The 15,686-nt window shown below is 33.3% G+C and overlaps 1 long non-coding RNA gene across 1 annotated transcript; it reads right to left on the bottom strand.

Moving 5' to 3' along the window:
- Nucleotides 1–4,584: 4,584 nt before the first annotated feature.
- LOC136038877 (uncharacterized) lies at nucleotides 4,585–6,348 on the bottom strand. Its single transcript, XR_010620341.1, has 2 exons — nucleotides 5,452–6,348; nucleotides 4,585–5,385 (listed from the first exon to the last, which is right to left on the bottom strand). It is a non-coding gene; the product is annotated as an uncharacterized LOC136038877 (long non-coding RNA).
- Nucleotides 6,349–15,686: the final 9,338 nt, after the last annotated feature.

The following is a 15,686-nucleotide window of genomic DNA, read 5'->3' as shown; positions in this document are numbered from 1 at the left end:
GTAATGTTCTAAAGATTCATAATATACATATGGAGGGACTGTCAGTGTCCATTGCTGCTTCTTCTTCGCCGACAAAATCCCTCAATAAATCATGGATCCATGCTGCGATACCATGGCTACCCGAAAAAAGAATAGAAATTACTCGTCCCTTGAAGTACTCACGATTTTAAGCTTTAAAATAGTGTCTAAGTGTGTGTAAAAACATAAATTTTAATCTAAGGGACAGTAGCTCCTCTATTCCTTCGGAACTAATGAGCTAGGCCCTCAATTACCCCTCCAAAAAACCTGAAAAGAATGTGTTATTTTAATTATTTCATTTTAGGGTCGAAAAGAGCAGAATTGTTCAGGACTCTATATTAAACTGAAAAGAATGGGTTATTTTTACTGTGATGAAAAAACCTATAGGGCATTGCCTCAATATCTCCTCCCTGAAACAGGTTTCCCTTCGACAGTAAAACGCTAGGTTTTCAGGATTAGAGTACAGGATGTTAAAATACATTTAAGAAACATGAAATTTAGCCTGCGGAACAAAGCCAATTGCCCCTTCGCCTAGTTTGTCACGGCAAATGCATAGGAAAAAGGCCATAATGATACACAACTATAGGGGTAATTTTTTTCAAATGAGGTGTGGCTCTGGGGCTAGCTAGTGAAATTCAAACTTTAAGGGGATTAAAGGGACTTCCTTAACCTTATTGGAGGTAAAGGGAGGGATAAGCCAAAAATGGGATATTTAACGGAAAATATTGAATTGCAAATATACAGACCGTAAATAGTTTCTTTGTGTTTTTATTCTTTGTGTTTTATTTTATTCTTTGTGTTTTATTTTATAATATAGTAAATGAAAAATATTATTCACATTTGAGCTGTAAATGTTTTGTACAACGGTGTTAAGTTGTAATCATTCTGAATAGAAGAATTCTGAATCTGAATCTGATCATTCTGAATCTGATCATTCTGAATAGAAGAATAAATTCGTTTACTAAAGCGGTGCATAATAAAAAAAATATGGCTTCAAAATACCTTCCTGGGACAAGTGTGAAGACTCGTCTGTGAAAGTCTCATTTTCCTAACCTAACACCTTTCTAAGATAACAGTACGTAGCTACTATTTATTAGCTATGTACGTGGTACGTAATAACGGTACTAATAGCTAATACTAATTGCAGTACGTAGCTAAGTAGTACGTAACTAGAATTTTTGGGGGATTTAGCCTATGTTGTGCATAAGAAGCAACTTTTTATGAGAAATATGAATAATAAGAGGCGTAGTCCTCAGGATGAATAATCCTCAGGCGCAAGACTACGCCTGAGGAAAAAGCCAGATAATCAGTAGACTTTTAGTCTATTGCTTAGGGTTACATTTGACCTAATTAATAGAAAAGGGCTCACATAATGATTCATTTTTATAGCCATTTTCTTGTTTACCTATTGTTCTTTTACTTTAAGGAAAGAATATTATTCTTGCTTTTGATTAGAGCATTGATAAGTTACATACATATAGCTATTTCATGCTAAATTTTAATTTTACCCTCGTCTCTTCATTTTAGTGAGAATAAATATGCTTTTTCCCTTTGAATATTCGCCTCATTTTCATAGTTAGAATTTAACACACATAGGAGGTGTTATAAGCGTCCCCTTTTGGCGACTATCTAACGACTAATAACTTGTTTGCCCTCCTTAGCGAATAGCTGTTGGCCCCTTAAAATGGAACTAGTCTTAATTTAGGTCGCCTCCTAACATTCTATGATTATGTTTAATCACAACTCACCAATTTGATCAAAGAAAACATTTCTAAATGCGATTTGCTTGTAAAGTCAGTGTTCAAATTTGCCAGACAAATCGGTGCTCTTCCTATGTAATTAACACAAGACCGGCTTTAGGTAGGAAGTCAACCCTTACCTGACTGGTGGTCTAGTTAAGGGTTAAACCCATGTGGGGGCTTATGGAATTTTAATTCTTCTGCTAGAGTACACTTGTGTGAGAAATACACTTGTGTGAATGCTTCTGCTAGAATGTGCGGGAAAGCACATTGAGACTACAGTTGGGGTAATAGCGAATATTTTGCGAGAAAATAAGATTAGTTTATTACTGAGAGAACCATGCAATACCAGAAGGGAGGGGATTTAAGCTGTTAATTCAATATGAAGAACTATAGTAGCTCAAATTTAAGTATGCACACGATTTTTGTTGGGTGGGGAGAGGGGTATATAGATAAAGCCATACCTGTTGGTATCTTTGAGACACATCTATTTTTTAAAGTCCGGTTATAAGTTCAAAATCTAATACAAGATGGATGAGAATTTCATTCTAGTACCCGTTTTATTCCTCCCTTTGAAACAAAGAGAACAATAGGAACCAATAGCGGATCATGTGACGCTTCCGTTTTCCAGGAAGTAGCAATACACACATTGTTTGCTAACGAAAATTTGTTCATAGAAAATTAATACACGTCTATAATTCATAACGGTTATTCACATTGAAAATACGCTGAAAATCCCTTGCTTGCTGACACGAAAAGGATCTGTGTTTGTAAAGCATGAAAATATCAGGTGATGAAAAACTGGAGACCATGCCCTTACTTGAGGGGGGCTCCAAAGGTCTGTTCCTGGTCCTTTTAACCTGATAATCTATTTATATGCACAGACAATTGGACAGCGTCAACAATCGCATGTTTTAAGTAGTTAAAAACATATATATATATATATATATATATATATATATATATATATATATATATATATATATATATATATATATATATATATATATATATATATATATATATGTATATATATATATATATATATATATATATATATATATATATATATATATATATATATATATATATATATATATATACTAGCTGTTGGGGTGGCGCTTCGCGCCACCCCAACACCTAGTTGGTGGGGGCGCTTCGCGCCCCCCCCAAGCCCCCCCGCGCGCGTAAGTCGTTACGCGCCATATTAGTTACGCGCCATTGTAGTTGTGTCCCTATGTCCCACCTGTGAATATAGATAGATATATATATATATATATATATATATATATATATATATATATATATATATATATATATATATATATATATATATATATATATATATATATATATATATATATATATATATATATATATATGTTTTTAACTACGTAAAACTTGCGAATATACAACATTCTTTGCTGTCCCATTGTCTGTGCATATAAATAGATTGTCAGGTTTACCGACTCTTGAACATGCAACATATAATGGTCCATGGGAAAACAATCCGTATTCAGATCTATACCTCATGATTCTAATGATTGCCCTTGAGCTTTGTTGATGGTGATTGCTAATCGACCATTCCCTGAGTCGCCATCGTCATTTATATATCCCCCTGTGCACCCCGGCGTCCCCTTTGTAGTTATGTCCCTGTGTCCCGGTCGTCATTTATATTCCCTGTGTCCCGGTCGTCATTTGTGTCCCGGTGTCCCAGTCTGTGATTTCTCTTTAAGTGTCCCGGGCGTCCTGACCTTTTTTTTAGTTTTTTTTCTTTTTTAGTTTTTTTTCTTCTTTTGTATTAATGCTAAAGCCAACATTCAAACCTGGAACCTCTCGGACCTAGAACCTCGGACCTTCTCTGTGTCCCCGTCGTCATTTATATATCCCCCTGTGCCTTTTTTTTTGGTTTTTACCTTTTTTTTTGCTTTTTTAGTTTTTTTTCTTTTTTCTTTTTAGTTTTTTTTGTAGTTTTTACCCTTTTTTTTAGTTTTTTATTTTTATTCTTATTTTTTTAGTTTTCTTTTTCTCCTTTATTTTTCATTTGTTTCCTTTTTTAGTTTTTTTTCTTTTTTAGTTTTTAGTTTTTTTTAGTTTTTTACCTTTTTTTAGTTTTTTTTAGTTTTTGGTTTGTTTTGTAGTTTTTACCTTTTTTTTAGTTATTTGTTAGTTTTTAGTTTTTTTAGGTTTTAGTTTTTTGCCTTTTTTTACTTTTTTTAGCTTTTTTATTTTTTTTTTTGTTTTTTTTTGTAGTTTTTGTAAGGTTTGAACCTGGAACCTCTCAAACCTAGAACCTGGAACATACCGCGTTTCCAACTCAGCTACATCAGCTTGTATACTTTCGTTTTTGAATTGGTATATGATGAAATAATTCAGACGTCATATGCGGACAGACAGACAGACAGACATAACCCACAAACAACTTATTTTTATATATATATATATATATATGTTTTTAACTACGTAAAACTTACGAATATACGACATTCTTTGCTGTCCCATTGTCTGTGCATATAAATAGATTGTCAGGTTTACCGACTCTTGAACATGCAACATATAATTCTCAATGGGCAAAACAATCCGTATTCAGATTGATACCTCAAGATTCTAATGATTGCCCTTGAGCTTTGTTGATGGTGATTGCTAACCGAACATTCCCTATGTCCCCGTCGTCATTTATATATTTCCCGTTTTCCCGTTTTTGAATTGGTATATGATGAAATAAATTTTGTGTTTTTTTTCCTTTTTTCTTTTTAGTTTTTTTGGTTTTTACCTTTTTTTTAGTTTTTTTTCTGTTTTCTTTTTAGTTTTTTTTGTAGTTTTTACCTTTTTAGTTTTTTTTTTAGTTTTGTTTTTCTCCTTTATTTTTCAGTTTTTTTCCTTTTTTTCTTTTTTAGTTTTTTTTTTAATTTTTTTATTAGTTTTTAGTTTTTTTCTTTTTAGTAGTTTTTACCTTGTTTTAGTTTTTTTTAGTTTTTTTAGTTTTTTCTTTTTATTTTTTTTTTTGTAGTTTCTCAGACCTAGAACCTGGAACATAACGCGTTACCAACTCAGCTACTCGGGTTTGAATACATTCGTTTTTGAATTGGTTTATGAAATAAATTTTTTGTTTTTAGTTTTTCTTTCTATTTTTTAGTTTTTTTTGTAGTTTTTACCTTTTTTAGTTTTTTTTTCTTCTTTTGTATTCAGGGTTGAACCTTTCAGATCTACAACCTGAAACATAACGCTCTAACAATATTAGTTACGCGCCATTGTAGTTGTGTCCCTTTGTCTTTTAATTTTATTATTGGTTTTTACCCTTTTTTTTTAGCTTTTTTAGTTTTTTTCTTTTTTCTTTTTAGTCTTTTTTCTTTTTCAGTTTTTAGTTTTTTTATTAGTTTTTGGTTTTTCTTTCGTTTTGGTTTTTTTTTCGTTTTACCTTTTTTTTAGATTTTTTTTAGGTTTTAGTTTTGTAGTTTTTACATTTTTTTTAGTTTTTTTTTCTTTTTTAGTTTTTAGTTTTTTAACTTTTATTAGTTTTTTTTAGTATTCTAGCTTTTTTAGTTTTTTTTAGTTTTTTTCCTTTTTATTTTTTTTGTAGTTTTTACCTTTTTTAGTTTTTTTCTTCTTTTGTATTTAAGGTTCGAACCTGGAATCTTTCGAACCTAGAACCTGGAACATACCGCGTTACCAACTTAGCTACATCAGCTTGAACCTAGAACCTGGAACATACCACGATACCAACTTAGCTACATCAGCTTGTATACTTTCGTTTTTGAATTGGTATATGATGAAATAATTCAGACGTCATATGCGGACAGACAGACAGACAGACAGACAGACATAATTTTAAGTTTTTTCATTTTAGGTTTGTTCTTTTTTTAGCTTTTTCCGAGCCATACTATTTACGCGCTATTGTAGTTATGTCCCTGTGTCCCACCTGTGAATATAGATAGATATATATGTGTTTTTAACTACGTAAAACTTGCGAAAATACAACATTCTTCGCTGTCCAATTGTCTGTGCATATAAATAGATTGTCAGGTTTACCAACTCTTGAACATGCAACATATAATTGTCCATGGAAAAAACAATCCGTATTCGAATCTATACCTCATTAATCTAATGATTGCACTTGAGCTTTGTTGATGGTGATTGCTAATCAAACATTCCCTGTGTCCTGGTCGTCATTTATATTCCCTGTGTCTCAGTCGTTATTTGTGTCCCGGTGTCCCATTCTTTAATTTCTCTTTGAGAGTCCCGATCGTCATTTATATTCCCTGTGTCCCGGTCGTCATTTGTGTCCCGGGGTCTCGGTCTGTAATTTCGTCAGTCGACAAACATCTTCATGACGACATAAAGTGCAATCCTTATAATGACGTCAGTGGACACAACACGCACTCACAAACAAACAACTTATTTTTATATAGATAGATAATTATATATATATTGTTCTATCAAACCTAAATTGCTTAAAAATAACTTCTTAATTTTGGGTTGTTACCAAAAGCTGTTTTATATACCAAATAATTTATATTTTTGTTCTGATTTTTTATTTTATGAGCCAGTATGTCCTGCCAGATTTCATGAGAAAAGTAATATTCTTGAGCAATTTTATGTTTTACTCTGAATAAATTTTTTCATCATTTGCAATAATAAAAACTATAATAAAATAAATAATAATAAAAAAAACAATGACTAAAGTATAAATAATAATTTATTCGAGACGCATTCTAAATCGGAACGCTTCCAATCATCATTGTCTATGGTAAATCCAATTCATAAACAAAGTAATTTGAATGAATCATTCTCAATAAAGTTTCTTCTTTATCCATTTATTCACTGCTTAGCTACCACTTTAAAACCTTTCAGGACTATCTATAAGCTTCTAGGTCATATACAATGTGTCCTCAAAGAGGCCTGAAGCTTTCTAATATTCCTTGATTCTCCTGGTGGAGATAAATCAAAGGAAATTTTCCAGACAAGACCAAAAGTTTTTAATTAATTGAGTTTTTATTTAGACACTTTGAATATGACTCATTAGAGTTCTAGTTAGTCCCTAAGAAATTCTGTTATAAGGGGCCAAAGTGAATGAAAGACTACCAGATCCCTCCCGTGCTACCCAGTCCCCTTCCTTATATAGTCCCCAATTAGCTATTTCGTTTAAAAATGTCGTAAGGTCTAATAGGTGTGCTGCCGAGGCCGACATCAGCCCCGAAGCTCTGGTGGCAATTACTAGAATTATGTGAGCTACCTGATGTTCCTCAGGCAAAGTCCCCCAGAGTTTATTTTTCCCAGGGTTTATTCTGAAAATGAAATGCTGACCTGTGTTAACCAGAAGACACAATTTTAGCAAAAGCTCTTAAAGTATCAGCAATCTGCCAGTAATGGCTTTGTTATTCAAGTTGAAACTTTTAGGGAGTGTGCACGTATGTTTGGTGGGGTCAAGTACTTACTTAGATTCTCCTAAACCTCGGGCCGCAAAAGGCAGAGACGGTTGACCTCCAACTTGACCGATCTAGTACCAAAAAACGAAGTTCTTTCAAAATGGTTCGGATACTCGTTGCTTCTTTCTCCATGGAGCTACCAAGTGTGCTGCGTTGTCTTCCACTCCATCGAATGCCGAGTGGGGTCCAATACCATAAATTGTCATGGGGACGTCCTTCGCTCTTACGGGTCATATGCCCCCTATACTTCCATCTTCTCATTCTAATCACGTCGGTCACCAGTGGTTGTTCGGTATCATCCCTTATCTGGGACTTTGTTACTTTATCGGTCCGAGGTACCGCAAGGATCTTATGCAGGCAATTATTCAAGAAGCCAAGTGGTACAAAGTGTATGAGTAACCAGGTAGGTCAAGCGGGATTGAATTTAACTAAAGGAGTCAAATATTCTGTTGACCCTCAAGGTCCCAACGTCTGGCCAAAAAGGTCCCAATGGACATAAAATCTATGCAAGGTAAATCAAAATACACTGTTTTGCCGGGTCGTTGTAATAGCTTGTCTTTTTACATTTTTTTGTCGGAAAAATGGTCATGTGTACCTTGAATTTGAATCTAAAATAGAACGCGTAGAGTGTCGAAATATATTTTGTCTCAAACATGCTGAAAATCTTCAAACTTTTAGCCCAGGTGTGACTAAAATCCATTCGTGGTAATGCAGCAAAGCAAACCAAAAGACTCAATATGTAGTAAATTAGCATAAGGTATCCGCAATATCTCAGGTACGGCTCTGGAGATCAAATTGAAACTTTCTGGAAATGTGGGGGTTCAAGCGGATCTCAAATATTGAGTATCTTTTTTGCTTTACTGAAAACAAGCATGTTTTAAATAGCTCATTTCTTATGGTTATAATATTAACTTGATAATATCTGAAATTTTCAAAAAAAAATATTATCATGTTTTAAATTTTCATCTGTTTTCGTTAAAATTTTGACAATTAAAAGTTTAATATCTCAAACCACTTATTGTTTTCAATAAGAAACACGTGAAGCTGAAACTGTTCTATGGTATTAAAAAGAGAGAGAAGGGGGGGGGCACGCCTATTTTTTAAAATATTGTTTGATCTGGTGATAATATGCTTACTGTTCTGCTGTTGATGTTATGACAAATAAAAATGCACAGCTGAAAATTCGAATTGTTTTCAATCAAGCGTAAATAATTCTGTATCCTTACAATAGATTAGAAGGTGGCAAAACAATTCTTTAGAGTGGGAATTTATGTTAGTTAAATGTTTGACTTGACTACTCATTTCAATTTCTGATCCTTTTAGAATTAGCCTATTTTTCTGTATCAATGGCTTTTATCTTTTTTTTAGGGTGATAATTAATTTTTTTTGTTGTTGTAGGTATTCGTATTGATAGTGACTTTAGTTCGTTTAAAATTTGGAATATTATGTAACTGTGTTTCTGTTCATTTTTGAGCACAGTTTTAAGCATGACATGATTATCTACTTCAATTTCTGTCAATTTCAGGAAATAAACCTTTCTGTTCAATTATATCTATTTATCTAAGTTTCTGTCTGTTTTACGTATTCAACTGTTCGGAGTAACGAATTATAAGTAAGGAGTGAAGCGGTCAAATAGTAACCGAAACTGAAAGACACAGGGTCTTGATAACAATAGATTAATTAAAGAATCGTATTTTGATGTTCGCTAGAACAGGTAAAGTTCAATTTAATGGTACCCATCAAAAGATACGAGCCTCAAAAAATTTGCCTAATTTTTGAAAGAAAGGAAAACACACTAAGCATTTTGTATCGATGTTCTATATAAATTTCTTCCATTCTCTTTATATTTAATGTAAACTTTACGCTTTGAAATATTTACGAAAAGTCTTGTGGTCAATGCTTGATGCAGTAAAAAATCTCTAATTTTTGAATCTTCAAGATAGACAAATTTTTAATTAAAAATGACGCATTTTTGGATGCTCAGGGGTCACGTCCATGTACCAAAAAAAGGAAACCCTGGTTTGGGATGCAGACTCTATAGTGGTATTGAACCTTTTAATTTTTTTCAAATGTACCCCAGGAGGAATTAACGCAAAAAAAGGAAAATATAGAAAATAAACACATTCAAACAAATGAAAGAACTTATTTAACATTATAAAATGCTTTTAATACTAATGTGAATAAGATTTACTTTGTCAATAGCTTAATTGCTATTATAACGAGGCTTCTGGAGCTTCCATTCTCCTGGGATCACATCAGTTTGTGACTGACTTCAAAGCTATCTAGTATTTGGGTAGCACCACTAACAGGAGTGATAAATTTCTTAGAGGGTGCTAAATTTCTAAATTCAATGAGGGTGTACGGCCTCCGAAGTTTTTATTCGGAAGTTTTATTCATTTTTCTTCCTCATGTTTAGCATGGGTTAGTTTTAGTTTTCAAGGGTGTTTAATTTTTTTTGGGGTATAGTTGGGGATCAATCCGATGAGGGCCACTGCCTCCGAAATTTTTTATTCGGAATTTTTATTCATTTTTCTCCCTCACTTTTTAGCTTGGATTAGTTCCAGTTTTCAGGGGTGCTAAATTTCTTAGGATATAGTTGGGGATCAATACAATGAGGGTGCACTTCCTCCGAAGTCTTAATTTGGAAATTTTTTTCCTTTTTCTTCCTCACTTTTTAGCTTGGATTAGTTCCAGTTTTCAGGGGTGCTAAATTTCTTAGGATAGAGTTGGGGATCAATACAATGAGGGTGCACTGCCTCCGAAGTCTTAATTCGGAAATTTTATTTCCTTTTCTTCCTCACTTTTTAGCATGGATTAGTTTTAGTTTTATGATCGTAAAAATGAACCCTTAAGCTGTAATTTCACTGTAATTTTGCCCGATAAAAGTATCAAGTTGATCACTTCACACATTGAACTAGTCGTGTTGGTTCATGGCACTTAAATTATTTAATAGCCACTATTAAAAAATTTGTAGCAATGTAACCACCGTAGTTATATAAGCCAGTTTTTTGATTAAATTACTAGGAATAATGAAACATCAAAGAGAAATCGGAATAGTTCCTTATAAAAAAAAAAACAGTTTCAGATCGAGCCCTTCTGTTAAATGCCTGATAGTTTCAAAATAAAAAACAAAATGCAAATTGCAAACTCTATTAGTTGCGTCAGTTTCAAAAACTGTCTCCACCAAAAAGAGATACGATTTGATTAAACCGAAATGCTCAAGATTGTAAGTTAGCTCTTACTTCCCATCAACTTCGACAGAAATCCAACTGCCTGCCATTGTAGACGAAGTGGCAACAATTTAGAGATCCTCCCTTTTCTTCATAAGGGCTGAATAAGAAAACCCCCCAAAATATGTTACTAGGAAGCTTACTTCTTTAGAGAATATGCTTTTAAGAGAATTACTTTTTAGAAGAATAATTTAGGTACGAAAAACTGTTCCTTTTTTGACCGATATTTTGGGACCCATATTTTCCACTTCATTTGGATTGTGCCTAGTTCCCTAATGCTTGACTCTTAGGCAAAATTTAAAGGTAGTACTCTCAAATTCACTTTCCGTTCACTTAATGACGGTTTGATTTTGGGTCTTCGATTCTATACACAGATCGGTTCGTGCGTGGAAACTGGAATGGTGAACTTTACGCAAAGTCTTAGTTCCAGTTACATTTCAGTCAGATCCGACAACGTTTTCTGATAGATTTGATGATGTCCGGTATCTAGGACCCCAACTCTACCCAAGCCAACTAATTTTCCCTGGACCCTCTTAAGGCGTAAGTACGATGATTAATATTATTTCCAGTCCGCATTGATTGGAATTGTGATGGAATTCCTTGGAATTTTGGGGATTTTCCTACCCAAACTCTGAACTGATCAGACTGTCGGGTCGTAAAAAACTTATCTAGTTATCTAGGACATTTCTATAACATTCTATAAATCTGGGTTCAAAGTAACAAATATTTGGGGTACAAAATCTGATGACCTTAATTAATGAGCACCTTATCCCTCTTTCTGCCTATTCAGATATATTACGACTCCCAAAAGAAGAAATCTGGAACAATATTTCTTCCTTCGAACTAAGTTTAGATGAACCTCAAAAATATCTCGAAGCATATTTCCTGATGACAAGATTTTAGACAAATCCCCTATCGAGATGAGAATGAGTCTAAGCATCCGAACAGCACAACTTGGACACTAGTTGTTACTTCCCATCAAGTTTGGTTGGGTTTAGACAACCCTTTCCTGGAGATGTGCTGATGAATAAGCTCTGAATGGCTCCGACAATACTGAATCAGATTACAGCAGGACTAGGTCCAGGCAAGCTTTCTAGAAAAAAAACTAGACAGAAACTAGAATTCTAAGATCAAACTTTCGTGACTATTTCCTGGAAATCTAGAAAAAATACAGAATTTAGATTTTAGGTTTCCGAAGAGATAATTCCATGTCAACACGTGTTTGACTTACATGATCTCTAATAGATAGACTTTGAGCAAAATGTCGTTTACTTTTTTGAAGCATAGTTTTCTAGGTTGGAAACTAAAAGTGATTTGGAATTTTTTTTGGAAATTGTTAAGAAATTATAGTTTCTGATCATCTTTAATATTTCTACTCATTTTCTTCGTATTAAAGAATATTTAAAATGATTTAAAAACACGTTTTTAATCCCGGAAAAAAGATAGGCTGGCATTAAAAACGTGTTTTTAAATCATTTTCTTTCATTTCAATGAATTGCCTCGTTTCATAACAATTTATTTATCAGTCTTGGTTGAACTTCGCTGAGGTAAGGATGCTGGGACTCTTTTGAAAAACTGTTCATTTTAGTTTTATTGATTTTATCCTCTTGTAAGTTTTTTTATTTATTTGTACTGCTGAGGACAGCCCTTGGACATAGGGACGAAATAATCATTCCAATTCGTTTTCCACTGTCTGAAGAAATTCCCTATTGTTATTCTTGTTTTTGGTGTTTAAGAATAAGTACGCAACATGATCCATAATCAAAATCAGATTCACGAAGAATAAATTAATATATAAGTTCCAAACAGAGAAAAATCAACATGAAACAAGTTTTATGAACAAAAATTGGCACGCAACAAGTTCCACAACCGAAATTCAACATGCAACAAGTTTCACAAATAGAATAAGCATACAACAGGTTCCACGAACAAAAATCAGCAAACAGCAAGTTCCAAGAACAAAATCGTTCACGAGGAATTAAAGAATATCTCTTCGGAATCAGTTATCAGTTTAAATAAATTTATTTATCAGTCTTGGTTGAACTTCGCTGAGGTAAGGATGCTGGGACTCTTTTGAAAAACTGTTCATTTTAGTTTTATTGATTTTATCCTCTTGTAAGTTTTTTTTTATTTATTTGTACTGCTGAGGACAGCCCTTGGACATAGGGACGAAATAATCATTCCAATTCGTTTTCCACTGTCTGAAGAAATTCCCTATTGTTCTTCTTGTTTTTGGTGTTTAAGAATAAGTACGCAACATGCTCCATAATCAAAATCAGATTCACGAAGAATAAATTAATATATAAGTTCAAAACAGAGAAAAATCAACATGAAACAAGTTTTATGAACAAAAATTGGCACACAACAAGTTCCACAACCGAAAGCCATCACGCTAATAGTTCCACGAACAAATTAGTTTCACGAGAAGAAAGATCAGGATCGATGCACGTTTTTCACACCGATAAAATCATTATGCGAAAAGTTTCACAAACAAGAATAAGTACGCAAAAATTTCAAAGACTTAAAATCAGGATTAAACACGTTCCTTGAACAAAAGTTACTACGCAACACGTTTCATAAACAAAAATCAGTCTTAGGAGGAGAATAATCAAAGTTCAAGTTTCACGAAGAAAACAATTAACATGTAACAAGTTTCACGATCAAAAATCAACCCGCAATAATTTCTAGGACAAAATCGGTTTCACAGGAAAAAAGTCAATGTGGAAGTTTAACGAAGAGAAAAATTAACATGGAGTAAGTTTCAAGAACAAAAACCAGCAGGCAACTGAATGAAATAAATCAGTTTCACGAAAAGAAAAATCGATGTACAAGCTTTACGATGAGAAAAATCAGAATGCAACAAGGGTCACGAACGCTAATCATAACGTAAAAAGTTCAACTAAAAAAATCAGCACGTAACAAGCTCCTTTAACAAACCCAGATTCACGAGTTGAAATTTCAATCTAAAAGTTTAGCGAAGGGGAAAGTCAGTATGCAACAAGTTTCACGACGAAAAATCAGCAGGCAAGAAGTTCCACCAACAAAAATCAAGACGCAAAAGTTCTATGAACAAAATCAATTTCAATAGGAAAAAAAAAACATTGTACAAAGTTCACGAAGAGAAAAATCAACATGTAGCAAGTTTCATGAACAAATATCAGCACCAATCAAGTTCCACTGAAAAAACAGGTCACGAGTAGAAAAATCAATATATAAGGTTCACGAAGAGAAAGATTAATATAGAAATTATTTGTTCTATGAGTTTTTTGAACCAAACGACTCATAGTCTTACGAGGAAAAATATCAAAGTTCAAATATCAAGGGATAAGTTAAAGGAACAAAATCAGCTTCAAGAGGAGAAAAATCAGAGCATAAGTTTCACGAAGAGAAAAATCAACATTCAAAAAGATTCACGAGCAAAAAATCCTCACGCAACAAAGGTCCTTGAACAAGATCAGTTTCACAAGGAGAAAAATAGTGTGCGAGTTAAAAACAAAAAATCAGCGCTTAGCAAGATCCACGAACTAAAAATCTGCAAGCAAGAAGTTCCATAAACCAAAGCAATTTTACGAGGAGGAAGATCAATGTACGAGTTTAAAAAAGAGAAAATCAATATGCATTAAGTTTCACTAACAAAATTAGCAGCCAAAGAGCTCCACGAGCGAAAAATCCGCACTCAAAATGCACTATTTTCACAAAGAGAACGATGAAAGTGTAACAGGGATCTCCAACCATACCCAGCACGCAACAAGCTCCAAGAACAGAAATTGGCTGGTAAAAAGTTTCAGGACAAAAATAAGTTTAAAGAGAAAAAAATCAGTGCAAAAGTTTTATGCAGACAAAAGTCAACATGCAAAAATTTTAGAAAAAAAATCAGCACGCAACAAGTTCCATGAAAAAAATAAGTTTCACGAGGACGAAAATCAATGTACAAGTATCACGAAGAGAAATTTCAACATGCAACAAGTTTCACAAATAGAATAAGCATACAACAGGTTCCACGAACAAAAATCAGCAAACAGCAAGTTCCAGGAACAAAATCGTTCACGAGGAAACAAAATCAATGTAAAATTTTTAAGAAGAGGAAAATCAACCTGTAGTCAGTTTGAAAAACAAAATCATCAAGCAGCAAAATCCACGAGCAAAAATCAGCGTGCAACAGGCTCCATGAGCAAAATCAGTTTCAAGGAGAGAGTCAATGTTAAGTTTCACAAAAAGAAAAATCAACATGCAACAAGTTTCACGAGCAAAACTCAGCACACATCAAGCTCTATGAACAAAGATGAGTTATGCAAAACAAAAATCAGCACGCAACAATTATCATGAGTAAATCAGTTTCAAGAGGAAAAAATCAATACACAAGTTTCGAGAGGATAAAAATCAAACACAGAACAAGTTCTTCTAACATAAATCAGATTGCAAAAAGTTAGACGAACAAAAATCTCCACGCAACAGCTTTCATAAATAAATTCAACACACAACAGGTTCCATGAACAAAATAAGTTCCGCGATGAGAAAAATTAATGTACAAGTTTCATGAAGAGAAAAAGCAACATATAACAAGTTTCACAAAAAAATCACGTAGCCAGTTTCACGAACGAAAAATTAGCAAAAAACAAATTCATATTCAAAACAAAAAACAAAAAACATATTTCCTTTGCTGGTTTTCCTTGTTGATTCATTGAAATGAAAGAAAATGATTTAAAAACACGTTTTTAATGCCAGCCTATCTTTTTTCCGGGCATTAAAAACGTGTTTTTAAATCATTTTAAATATTCTTTAATACGAAGAAAATGAGCAGAAATATTAAAGATGATCAGAAACTATAAATTTTTAACAATTTCCAAAAAATTCCAAATCACTTTTAGTTACCAACCTAGAAAACTATGCTTCAAAAAAGTAAACGACATTTTGCTCAAAGTCTATCTGTTAGAGATCATGTAAGTCAAACACGTGTTGACATGGAATTATCTCTTCAGAAACCTAAAATCTAAATTCTGTATTTTTTCTAGATTTCCAGGAAATAGTCACGAAAGTTTGATCTTAGAATTGTAGTTTCTGTCTAGTTTTTTTCTAGAAAGCTTGCCTGGACCTAGTCCTGCTGTAATCTGATTCAGTATTGTCGGAGCCATTCAGAGCTTATTCATCAGCACATCTCCAGGAAAGGGTTGTCTAAACCCAACCAAACTTGATGGGAAGTAACAACTAGTGTCTAAGTTGTGCTGTTCGGATGCTTAGACTCATTCTCATCTCGATAGGGGATTTGTCTAAAA

Source organism: Artemia franciscana, chromosome 1, assembly GCF_032884065.1.
Source record: "Artemia franciscana chromosome 1, ASM3288406v1, whole genome shotgun sequence".
Lineage (NCBI taxonomy): Eukaryota > Metazoa > Arthropoda > Branchiopoda > Anostraca > Artemiidae > Artemia > Artemia franciscana.
Note: the sequence above shows the minus strand (reverse complement) of the source record. Positions and strands in the feature narration are given on the sequence as shown.